Source organism: Lemur catta, chromosome 8 (assembly GCF_020740605.2).
Source record: "Lemur catta isolate mLemCat1 chromosome 8, mLemCat1.pri, whole genome shotgun sequence".
NCBI lineage: Eukaryota > Metazoa > Chordata > Mammalia > Primates > Lemuridae > Lemur > Lemur catta.
Genome location: NC_059135.1, coordinates 25,775,773 through 25,788,471, shown reverse-complemented (window position 1 = coordinate 25,788,471; position 12,699 = coordinate 25,775,773). Strand labels below are relative to the sequence as shown.

Below are 12,699 nucleotides of genomic sequence, written 5' to 3'. Positions count from 1 at the left end.
CTGACCTCGAGCGATCTACCCACCTTGGCCTCCCAGAGTGCTAGGATTACAGGCATGAGCCACGGCGCCCGGCCTACACTGAAGATATTTTAAGACAAAACTGATCATCTGGGGGCTCCCATGTCCCAAGGATTGGTTTCCCAAGCAGCCACCCTCTCACTTTCCCTCCCAGCTCTCCTCAAGACCTTTGGCCCAGGGGCCCATGATCTCCTGCCACTGCCCCATCTGCTCAGGATGTGCCCAGTAGACAGGAGCGTCCTCCTTGTGACAGCTCCCGGGCAACCCTGGGCAAGCCAGCACTGCTGGTGTCTGCAGGAGCTCTGGCCGTCTGTCCCCACCCTCTGAGGTCCCATTTTCGGGCCCTTTTACTCACATTCAGGGTATGAGATGAATAACATCCCCTGCCTCGAGGCATGTGTTTTTACACAGAGGACAAAGTCTTAAGCAAAAGATTCAAAGTCAACAAGCCTTAATAAAATGTCTAATATAGAGAGAGAGAGAAATTTTAGGAAAACTTCTAGGCATGTTAAAAGAGGGCAGTGCATTTAATCCTCACTGCCTCCCTGTGCGGGGAAGAAGGAAAGAGACCGAGAGCTTTGGGACAGTTAGCGGGGGCTGAGGGGTGCCCTGGGAGGGGCTGGGTGGCCTGGTACACAAGTCAGGTGACCATGATGGGGGCGGGACGGGCTGGCGCCGCTGGAACCCGCCTGCTGGATTCTCTCCGCACAGAGAAGCCCTTGCGCTGGCGGGGTGGGGGTGGCTGAGCCCCAGCTTCTCAGTTTGCATTCCCCGCACTGTGGGGCGCAGCCAGGGGGAGGCGGGCGCTAGGGAGGGGCATCTGGAAGGAAAAGGACGAATTTAAAAGGAAAGATTTACGAGGCCGTGAAGATGTTGCTCCCAGCCTCCTGAGTGCAGGACTATGACTTATTTATTTTATTTTCATTTGTAACCGAAACCTTCCCCCGACTCCCATTGGCCCCAGCCGAGAGGGGAGAGAGGGCCGGCCGTGGGGCGCGGTGGCCGGGCCAACGGGAGACCGAGTGGCGTGATGCAGGCGCGGCCGCTGACAGGCCGGCAGGTAGCGGGCTGACAGCCGGGGACTGCTAAGAGGCGGGTGGGGACAGGATGGCGAAACTGCTGGGCTCGGGAGAAGGTGCGATTTTGTGATGCACAAACGTCCTTGTTTACCCACTCCCCTCGGAGCCCTCGCCACCGGTCCAACCTCCTCTCTCCCTCCCCCCTCCCGCGTGATCACTGCCCCACCCTGCTCAATAATGTTTCTCTCCCCCTCTCCTTTGGGGAGAAGGAAGGCAGCAGATGAATACGCATTAATAACATCAAAATGTCACTCAGTGATCAGCTGGCGAGGGGCAGTCTCTCCGCTGTCCTCAAAGCAGCCCCCTGAGTGGAGACCTGCGGAGCCAGAGGGAAGGCCCGCCGCTCTGGGGGACAGGCTGGGGCAGGACGCGGCATGGCTGTGTCCACCTGCCAGGGGGATTCGTGCACTGGCGGTGCAAAAGCACAAGGTGCATGAACTATCGAAGGCCTCCAGGACTGCCTGGTCCATATTCCCCAGAGAGAGGCAGCCCAGGGAGAAGAGGAGAGTGTGTCCCTGAGCTGGGGTTCTTTTTTTAAGAGAATGGATGTTGTGAGGGAAAGGGAGAGCAAAGCTTCCCGCCTGTGGACAATCCCTGAATCCCACTCAGAACAGTGACCCCAACATTTGCACTTATATGCTCATTAATTGGGAATCTCAGAATTCTTCTCCAAGTCCTCCTATTTGGGAAAATACACCATCCTTTTTATGCAAAAACAACAAACAAAAACAAAATAAAACTTTGCTCCTCAGATTGTGGTTCCTGGTCTTTCTCTATCACTTTTCTGCACGATGTTTAAAACTATGAGCCTCCTGCTGACCTCACCCTCATTACTGCACATAACCACATAGTCCTCTTACGTGGGATGAAGCAATATCAAAATCGTCACTTCTTAAAGGGCAGGACAGACGCTGCTGATCTGACGGCTGGAGTATTCAGACGGATTTGAAGCCCTGGTAATTCTCAGCAGCTGCAAGGTCACGTGCTTCCTGTGTGATGACCCCTGAGTCCACCTCCTATCTGGACGAGAGGTTGTTTCATCCCCCATCTGTAGATGGAACAAGAAAGGCCCAGTGGCGTGAATGTGATTTCATGAGGGGTGCAGTCGGAGACACATTGTCATATCATCAGAGGGCCTCGTGTTATTAGACGCTACTGTGACGCCAGGCTTCACTCTACACAAGAGTGGGAGCCTCAGAGTTCAGCCTCCAGTCCCAGCCCGGACACCTGCTTGGTCTAGAAGAAGTACTTAGGCCTGAGTTCTGGACTTAGAGTTACCACTTAGCAATCAGTTTAATCATATCACTCACCTGCTTACAATCCTCCTATGGCTCCCTATCGCCCTTAAGACAAAATCATAACCCCTCACCATAATACTCAGGACCCTGCGTGACCTGGCTTTTGCCTGCCTCTCTGACCCCATCTCACTCCTCTCTCCCTCTCCCTTACTACTCCTCAGTCGCAACAGCTTGCTCTCGGTTCCTTAAGTCTCCCAGACTTGCTTTCATTTCATTGTCTTTGTACCTGTTGTTCCCTCTGCTCACAAGGTTCTAAAACTGCCTGGAGTTGCTAATCATTGGGCCTTCAACAAACACTGGGTTACTCAATGAGTAGGTGAAGCACAACTATAGGATAATAATAACGCAATGGCATTCTCTCCCCAAAAGGGTTTTTTTTTGGGGGGGGGGAGAATTTGAAATTTGATATTGTTTTTAATCCAAGCAACCATCATGGGGAAAAGGAGAATCCTTCATTTGCTCATTCATTTAGCAGACCTTCTATGTTGGGCTTCATTATACTCATGTGGTACTGCTTCTATTTGAACTATACACCTGAGCAGGGATAGGGAATCATCTCTACAGTGTTTAGGGCTCTAGCAGTTCTAACCTAGCTCTGGTGTCAGTTCATGGGTCACCCCACCAGAGATGCCTTTCCTGATGATATTATAAATGTCGCTCTGCTTGCCTTCCCTCCACTTTCTAACACATAACCCTGTTGTATTACCTTATTGGAAGTTGCCACCATAGGAGTTCGTCATTTATATATTTATTTCTGTACCACCTGTCTCCCCTAACTGGTATTTGAGTTCCATGAAGGCATAAACCTAGTCTATCTTAGTCACTACCAGCACACAGAACAGTGCCTGGCACAAAAAAGGTGCTTGAGAAATGTTTGCTAAATAAAGGAATTAATCAACAAATGAATGAATGTGATTTCAGGTTAGTCACTTAACCCCTCTGAGCCTTAGTTTTCTCACCTTTAAAGTAGGACCAACAATAATGTACCTGCCTGTTTCAAAGTGTTGGTGAGAGTTTGAAATAAAATATATGTATGAGACTCAGTTTCCCAGAAAACAGAGCCTGAGGCAAGGATGAAATGTTGGTACTTTATGTGAGAGGTACAATCCCAGGGCATTGAGAATGAGGATAAAAGGAAAAAAAGACAGAAAGAAGGAGAAGAAATGAAAAGTGGATGGGTTACTACATTAATCACTGCTTCTTGGGAAGCCACAAAGGGACACAACTGGTCCCTTGGCAGGAGCATCCACTGGACCACGCAGGACATCTTATATGGAGAAACTCTACCTCGAAGCAATTTATCAGGACAGGATAGAACACTAGTCAATATTTACCCATCAGAGAGTTTATTGCCCACACTTCCTGATTGCCTCATCCTGACCACCTCCCCCCAGGCCCCCAGGAAGGCCACCCAGGAAGTCAACTCCTGTGTCCTTTATGGCATTTCATCCAAGTCTGGAAGTGGTTAGAAGAACCAGAGTCTCCAGGCCCGTAGCAGGCTGACCACAAATGGCGGCGGCCTGGAACCCTGCATAAAATCCTTTGGCTTCAGGAGTAGCAGCTACTCCAGAACAAGCAGCTGAGGGTCCGGGCCAGGGGGCAAGTGAGGTTGAGAGAATCTCATGAGTAGGAGAGATTTCCACCAGGATAAGAGGATACAAATAAGATATTTTTGGTACAGTGTGAGAAAGTAGCTTGAAAACTGTAAAGCATCAAACAATGAAAAGTGATATTGTTTTATTGGTCTTTTTTTAAAATTCAAGTGTCTTTTCGGCTTGTAGTCTCTGCACTTGTATAGTTTTAATGAGCTTTCAACTAGACTGTGCAAATGAAAAGAAGTCTTCCCTGTTTCCACCGTTATTGTTGAAACAGCACCTCTCTGAAATAAGCCACTTCATCTCCTCATAAAAATCCTTCTATCCAAAATAGGAAACATAAATGTGTTCTGTTAAAGTGGATTTTTTTTTCTTGCTATGTTTAGTTTATATTCTTGAGAGAAAGTGGCAAATATGAGCAATCCATATGGGAGATACTTTTCAAGTTAACCCCTTGTGTCTTGATTCTCTCTCCATCACTCTGTTTTATAATATCAACTTTCTTGAGCCCATTCTTATATTGTCTACACAGTGATCAATTTTAACACATCTCCAACATGCCATTAAATGTTAATAGCACAGAGCCCATGTAATGGTCAGAACAAAGATTTCCTGCCCTGAAATGTCTCCATCAGCAATTACATAACGTGTTGACACATGGACCCCTCATCAGGTTTTATCTACAAATCCAAGAACTGTACTATTAGGGGTCAGCCCGAATGGGGGTCAGCCTGAATTGAGGTCAGCCTGCACTGAAGAGCTTCATGTGTTCTGGATTTTGATTGCATTTCAGAGCTCCGTCAAATGAAATGCCCGGCACACAGTAAGATACACACATGCACACACACACAAACACATATCATGTATATAATTCATTAAAAAAGTGACTGAATGAATGAATGTAGTCAGTTTAGAGTGGAAATTCAAAGATTAGAAGCAAAAGCTCAGGCTCTAGAACCAAACTGTCTGAGTTCAAATCCCATCTTTATCATAAACCAGCTATTGGGACATTGGACAGTTTGCTTAACCTCTTGGTGCCTCAGTTTGTGCCTTGATTTTTTCACCTTTAAAATGGGAATAACAGTCATACCTACCCCACATATTTGTTGGGATGATTGAATGATGCACGGACTGTAAGTTTTTTAGTTCAGTAACGGTACCTAGTGCACAGTAAGCAAGAGATGAAGGTGAACTTGGATGATCATTTCAAATGTACTATCAGCGCACGCCCTTGCCCATCTAAATCCGGGGAAGAGTGTATCCTTTTCCATCATGTCATCTCCCTTCACTAGTTCAACCAGACCCAGGCTTACACGTGCTTAAAATCCAGTGTTAAACCTGCCTTTAAAAATTTGTGTAGCCAAAGGGAACCTCACACTGGTCATGGCATTTTATGTCGCTTTGTGATACATTGTGTTTTTAAACACGGTGGTGTCAATTGATTCAAGTATTTTATTGAACAATTTTACTGTTCTTGTGCCCAGAGGCTTTTTAAAGCAGAGACCAATTTTTTAAATCAAATAGATAAATGTATAGTCGTTGTACTTGAAATAACAGCAGCACAAGCAGTGGGGCTAGAATTTCCACTTGGGCTGTATAACTATTTGCCTAATAGCCTGGAAGTGCTCCTAAAATTTAGGGGGAGCAGTGGGAGCTGGTGGCTGAACTTCACTGCCACCATCCCAAGCCTTTTACATGCCATCACCCAGGCCTGAAATCTATGTCCCCAAAGTAACTGCCACGATCTGGGCCACATGGGAATCATCATCCCGGGTGACCTCAACTATTTCTCAAGTCCCTTTGACATCCAGTTTTGTCTCCCCCATCAATGGTTAAATAATAAATAATGAGTCATCATTTAAGATTATTCCTGTAAACTGTTGCCTGTAACTATACTGCACACTGCAAATCACCTTAATTTTAGTACAAAATAGCTCTCTACTATCCAAAATATAAATAGTTTTCTTATGGTAACACTGAAATTAAAGAACTTCAAAAATCAGCATCATTTATAGTAGAGCATTCTAACCCTATGTTCCTCCTAATGTGATGTAATATGGAGTATACAACATCACTTTGGAAGAATGTTGAACCTAAATTGAACCAAGCCTAAGGGACAGAGGAAAACATTAAGTAAGGCTCATTAGGACATTAAGAAACATACAGAATGCAGGATGTTCTACAAGATAGCTGGCCTCGTCTCTCAAAAAGTGTGATGTCATGAAAAAAAAATGAGGAGTGGGATCTGCTCTAGATTAAAAGAGACTAGAAGCACCAAATGGAATTCATGACCTTTAATGATTTCTGGTTTAAAAAATAAAAGATACTTTGGGGATAGTTGGGAAAATTTAACTATTATAACAGATAATATTAGAGAATTACTGCTAATGGCCCTAGGTGTGATTATACTGAAGAATGTTCTTAATTTTAAAATTAATTTATTTATGTCTTTACACACAACTGAAAGTGATGTTGTAGTACATAAATTGTTTATAACTGCACAGTAATGTGTTGCAAAATAAATTATCTAGAGGACAGCAAAACAATGTGAATGTATGTATCTCTACAGCATTTACAGATATACTTTCTATATGATTATGGGCTCTGTAGTGTTTCAAGTGTTCTGAGAAAGAGAAACAAAATGCCCAAGATTAAAGAGAAAAATATACAAACCACATGGGTTTGACTTCATCAAAAACAAGATGGGAGAGTTCTGGCTTTGTGTCCCTCTGTGGCCAGGCAGATGGCACAGTCGGGCCCTTGCTGGGCACCAGCGTCCCCAGCTTAGGTGGCAATAGTACCATGGGTGGGATGGCTCTCTCCTATTGCTCTGCCCTAGAGGTCACTAAAATGTTCTTATTTTTAGAAGATTCACACTGAAGTATTTACATGTGAACTATTATATCCAAATGACTAGTAAAATATTAACAATTACTGGATCTAGGTGATTGGTAAGTATGTAGGTAAATAATTGTACTATCCTTTCAATTATTCTGTGTGTTTGAAAATTTTCATATAAAGAACTTTTGAAAGGTGGGTTTCCCTGTGTGAACTTCTGAAGTTATTAATAATTTGGGCACTTTGAACTCATGTTTCTACTTCATGCATGGAGGGTTGCTTTAGGAAGGAAGGGCACCTCTTAAAACCTGGCCTCCGTGCCCTGTCCAGTGCACTGTGAGATTTCTCTGAACTCTTGGTCGTCACATCAAAGGAAATATGTGATAATTACTCTTTACATGTGTTGACCTAAATAACAGAGGAAGAAGGCTCTCTAAAAGAAAAGATGTTTATTTGAGAATAAAGCATTGCAATGGGAATGTGCATGGCACAGTAAACTGTGTGGATATTCAGAGAGGTAAAGAAAGACAAAGGTTTTTAAGGAAAAAAAAAATCAGGAGGAATTACATAACTGTTTTGAAATAATTATCCTTGGCTACAAAGATCAATAACCAGGGTGATGCCAGTCCAAGTTTGGACAGCAGTTGCTGGGCAGATGTCCTTGCAGAAGTATTTTTTGTATAAAGTTGTGATGGCTTTTGTGCAAGGTCGTGGTTTTTGTAGAGTCTTTTTTTGTTATCAGTCATACAAGCATGAGAACTCTCTCTTCGTGGCCTTCCCCGGCTCTATTTGTCAGGGTTTTCTTAACATTAGTGACTCCATTTGGATTCTGACAACTTTCACACATGTAACTTTTGCTAAGAGTTTGATGAGCAAACAGATGAGGTACATGATATTTCATGTATGCAATGTCCCTGGTTCATTATTTACTAGACAGGGCCTCTGCAATTCTCCCTCACCTCCTGCAATCAAATGTTATGTTTCCATACCCTTCCATAATGCAGCCTTCTGAGTCCTAGGTCTTTTAAAAGTGGGGTCATCTTCTTGTGTTTCTCATAAGATTAGTTTCTAAATTTAAGATGATAGAATTTCTCAGCACAATAATTGACAAAGAAAATGCATCTTGGAACCAAATACATAGTTTAATCCTTGTGGCAGAAGAAGGGACATTCATTTGACTAATGAAATAGAGAGAAGCCAGGATTTGTTTAAACTGGCAGAGCGAACATTGTTTGGAATTTCTGTGTCTACTACAAGTCATAATCTTCAAAGTTACTGTTGCAATCACAAATATATGAGGTTGACCGTCATGTTATTCTTATTGTGTCTGTCCCTGGGTGTCATGGCCAGAATAAAGCACAAATGTACATGAAATTGTTCATAGTCAGGGGTCAACGTAGAACTGAAAAGCAGGACCTGAACAACTGATTATATTTTCAATTGTTTTTGCTTGGACAATTTATTCCCCTGGAAAATACATTAGTCTGCCAAATTCTACAAAGAATTCTTCTACTAGCAAAATGGATATTACCATGTTGTAAGACATTAACATAATATCATCTCATCTAGACCCCTGCTTCTGGGATACCTCACAAAGAGAGTATTGTATTCTTTTCTTTTAAAAAAGAAAACTGTGCACGTTCATCCATGTTATGTTTTCATTCTTTTATTCTTTGGATTTGTTAAGTTTCCCTTGGATAGCAAGTACTGTCCTAGGTACCTAGAATAGAAAATCACACAACACAGAAAATCAAGATTCCTGCCTCATGGAGATTACACTGTAGTGGGGCGTGGAGGCAGCTTAATAATGAACACAGAACAATGAAGCCTGGGGGTGGGAGGGGAGGGCCCTCCCTTAGGGTGACCTTGAAGTTGAGACTATTGATCAGAGTCAGCCACATGGAGATATGAGCAAGGGCCTTCCAGGCAGAAGAACCAGCTAATGCAAAGGTCCTAAGGGAGTCACAAGCCTGGTGGGTTTGAAGGACAGCAAGAAAGCCTGAGTGAAGGCAGCATGGTCAGTAACAGAAAGAGTGAAATAAAATGTAGGTCCTGGTTAGGAGATTGGACTTTATTGTAATTGCATCGGGCAGCCATTGGAGGGCTGGAAGCAGGAGAGTGGCATGATCTGATTTACACTTGAAAAAGGCCTCTCGGGCTAACATTTATGATCAAGGCCTATCTATTCACATCTAGCCCAAATTCCTCCTGCTGCAATTAAAGTGCATTCTCTCTCCTCACAGTGAACAGATGTTTCTTCATGCTGATATCAGTTCAGATGCCTGAGGAAACATCAGATGGTTATATCAAGATTCCCCAGAACACTAGGATGCGTGCAGTAAGAAGACCAGGGTGATGGTCTTCAACCTGAATTACAATCAGAGGCCACAGAGGAAAATAAAACCTGTTTCCAGCACACTTTCCCTACTGCTGGCCATGCCAGTTCATTCCCTAATCCTCGTAAAGGGCCTTACATGCTCACTGATTCTCAAACCTCCCCACCAAGCAATCTGTGACATCAGCAGGGTTAATATCCCGGAAGCCCATCTCCAGTATTCGTGGTAGGGACCATAATGGTGATGTAAGAGGGTATTAAAATAGGATGAGTAGGACTTCCAGGGGACTGTCTCCCCAGCAAAACAATTTAACTGATGAGAATTATAAAAAATAAAAATAAATCATTTAAAGTCTCTGGAAATTGTCCTCAGGGCATAGAGCAAATGGAGAAATATTCTTTTAACATAATCAATCGTATTTCATAAGAACAGCAAGTCTGTGGCGTTTCAGCACCACCTACTTCTCTAACCTCCTCACTCTACTCCCAGTTCCATGTTGCAGGAGTAGTGCCTGAGTGTGAGCAGTCAGGAAGGTTGGCACTTCCTTTCCCTCCGAGCCCAGTCTAGGGCTGTGATTTCACCCTGGGAGGGGCGTGCTGCCAGTGGCATTACTTGCTCCTTCCCCTCCAGGCGAGTGTTGTAGAAGCTCTATTCTAGGCAGACCCTGCCTGGAGAACCGACCTCCCTTCCCCACTCCTACACCAGTCACAGCTCACTGAGAATACTGTGGCTCTGATGGCCCTTGCCCCAACTCACTCACAGGAGCGGTTCCACATGGGAAGGGCAGGCTGAGAAGACCCGGGGTTGGCACTGCCCCTCTGCCCCTCTGCCCCCAGGGCCCACTCACAGAGCCAGAGTATAACTCCTAGCTCTGGTGCAGTGGCACAGGGGTCCTGCCCAAGAGATCAGCCCCCACCCCCACCCCAGGGATGAAGAGCTCTGCAGCAATGCGTGAGAGGGCTGGCTATTTGGAATGGAGGAGGGAGAACTCCATGCCTAAGGGTGTCATCGAAAACAAGGGAGATCTTAGTGGAGAGTAATTACGAAGAGGCTGGTAGCTCCAGGATACAAGCAAAACAGCAGAGCAGCCAGAAGTTTAATAGAGAGAACCAGGCAAAGAGCAGCTGGGAAAAGACCTCTTGGGATCATAGCACAGGGTGGAATCCTCCTGGCACAAGGGGCTTAAACACAATCTCTGACCAAACACTGACTTAGACAATAAGCTATCCTGACCCAGGAGTGACTCCTGGGAAGCCAGGCTTAAAAATAAAATTGCACTCACCCCTAGCAAACTGGAAGATTTTGGCATGCCCTTCGGGTGGTAGGCTGAGCCCTGGGGAGCAATCAGAGAAAGAACCTCCAAGCCACTAGTCCTTGGATGAATGTAGGGGCAGTAAACATAAATTCCCTGAACTGTGAGGGCAGCCTGCAAGTCACAAACACATCTCACTGTAAAGAGTAAAAATCTAACTGGCTAAGTACAACATTTGACCAGTAAGTGGCTGTCAGCTCAGACCAAGGGGTGACCCTTAGGTAGTCAGGATAAAACGTAAAAACAAGGGGAAAAAAATCTAAACATGGACATCAGAGGCTGCACACTGTGGGGGAAATAGATATCCCAGGATTAATTCAGTTAAGTCACTAAACAAACATATGACAAGGCAAACAACCACCACCATTACTCCTGGGGGTTGGGGAAGGAGGGAATCAGTATCCAGAGTTGCTGTAATGTATTATCAAAATCTCCAGTTTCAGCAAAAAATTGTGAGACATGCAAAGAAACAACAGTAATGAGTGCACATAGCCCCCAGATCTTGGTTTCAAATACCATCCTCCAATAATCCTCCAATAAAAGGTAACAGGGTCTCCTGGAGAAATTACTGATCCTAGGACTCAGGCAAGAAATATACAAGATGAGCCTGGAGCATCCTGTAGTGCCAGAAAATAAGAAAGTGCTAAAAAACAAACAAAACCACTACATTGACAGGGGTATATCAAAGGGACACAGGAGTCAACTGAAAGAGCTGGAATGGCCAAAGCTGGAATAATTTGAGCATCAAAACAAATAAAGGAGTATTGCATTATAACACACAGTATAAAATAAATACCTATGAGTCCATACTGATCTAAAACAATGATTGAAAAAATATATAAAAGGGGGAAAAGATGCAAACTTGGCAGGAGAATTTCAAGTAATTTATGTATATCCTCTGTCCTTAAAAAGGAGCCATAAATCCCCACTCCTTAAGCATGAACTCCTTGCAATGACCTCCTTCCAAAGAGGACTACATGGAAGAGAAGGGGGTAATTTACACTATCTCAGCCAAGTGATCAAGATAAATATCAGGCCGGGCGCGGTGGCTCATGCCTGTAATCCTAGCACTCTGGGAGGCCGAGGCAGGTGGATCGCTCAAGGTCAGGAGTTCGAGACCAGCCTGAGCAAGAGCGAGACCCTGTCTCTACTAAAAATAGAAAGAAATTATCTGGCCAACTAAAATATATATAGAAAAAATTAGCCAGGCATGGTGGCGCATGCCTGTAGTCCCAGCTACTCGGGAGGCTGAGGCAGTAGGATCACTTAAGCCCAGGAGTTGGAGGTTGCTGTGAGCTAGGCTGACGCCACGGCACTCACTCTAGCCAGGGTAATAAAGCGACACTCTGCCTCAAAAAATAAATAAATAAATAAATAAATATCAACAGTGATTAATCATGTTGATACCCTCTATCCTTCATATGATGTGACGGAAATGGCACTTGACCTCTGTGGTTTTCCTTCAACCCCCTGTAACACCAGTCTAACCGAGAAAAACATTAGACAAATTCTAATAGAGAAGCATCCTACAAAATACTTGACCAGGACTCCTTGATCTTGAAACTGTCAAGATCATCAAAAAGAAGAAAAGTTTGAGAAACTGTCACCGCCAAGAGGAGCCTAAGAAGACATGCAAACTAAAACTAAATGTAACATATCATGAATGAGATCTTGGAACAACAACAACAAAAAGACATTAAATAAAAACTAAGGAAATAGGAGGTATATATTCAAAAGAATTGAAAGCAAAGACTCAGATATTTGCACACCCATGTTCACAGCAGCATTATCCACAATAGCCAAAATGTGGAAACAACCCAAATGTTCACCAGTGGATGAGTGGATAAACAAAATGTGGTATATGCAGACAACAGAATATTATTCAGCCTTAAAAAAGGAAGGAAATTCTGACACAGGCTACAACATGGGTGAACCTTAAAGACATTATGCTGAGTGAAATAAGCCATACACAAAAAGACAAATATTTTAGAGACAGGTATACTCATAGAAACAGAAAGTAGAATGGTGGTCATCAGGGATTGAGGGGAGAAGAGAATGGGAACTTAGAGTTTAATGTGTTCAGAGTTTCAGTTGGGGAAGGTGAAAACGTTCAGGAGATGGACGTGGTGATGGCAGCACAAAAATGTGAACGTACCGATGCCACTGAACTTTACACACAAAAGTGGTCAAAATAGTAAATTTTATGTTATGTATATTTTACTT

At 43.9% G+C, this 12,699-nt stretch overlaps 1 protein-coding gene across 7 annotated transcripts in view; it reads right to left on the bottom strand.

The window, feature by feature from the left end:
- Positions 1–12,699, bottom strand: part of KLF7 (Kruppel like factor 7) — a 401,896-nt gene that overhangs the window by 219,586 nt on the left and 169,611 nt on the right. For all 7 annotated transcript variants that reach the window (XR_006736993.1, XR_006736990.1, XR_006736995.1 and 4 more), the window contains one exon: positions 1,958–2,145. The gene's annotated coding sequence lies outside the window, so the exon portion shown is untranslated. The remainder of the gene's footprint in view (positions 1–1,957; positions 2,146–12,699) is intronic.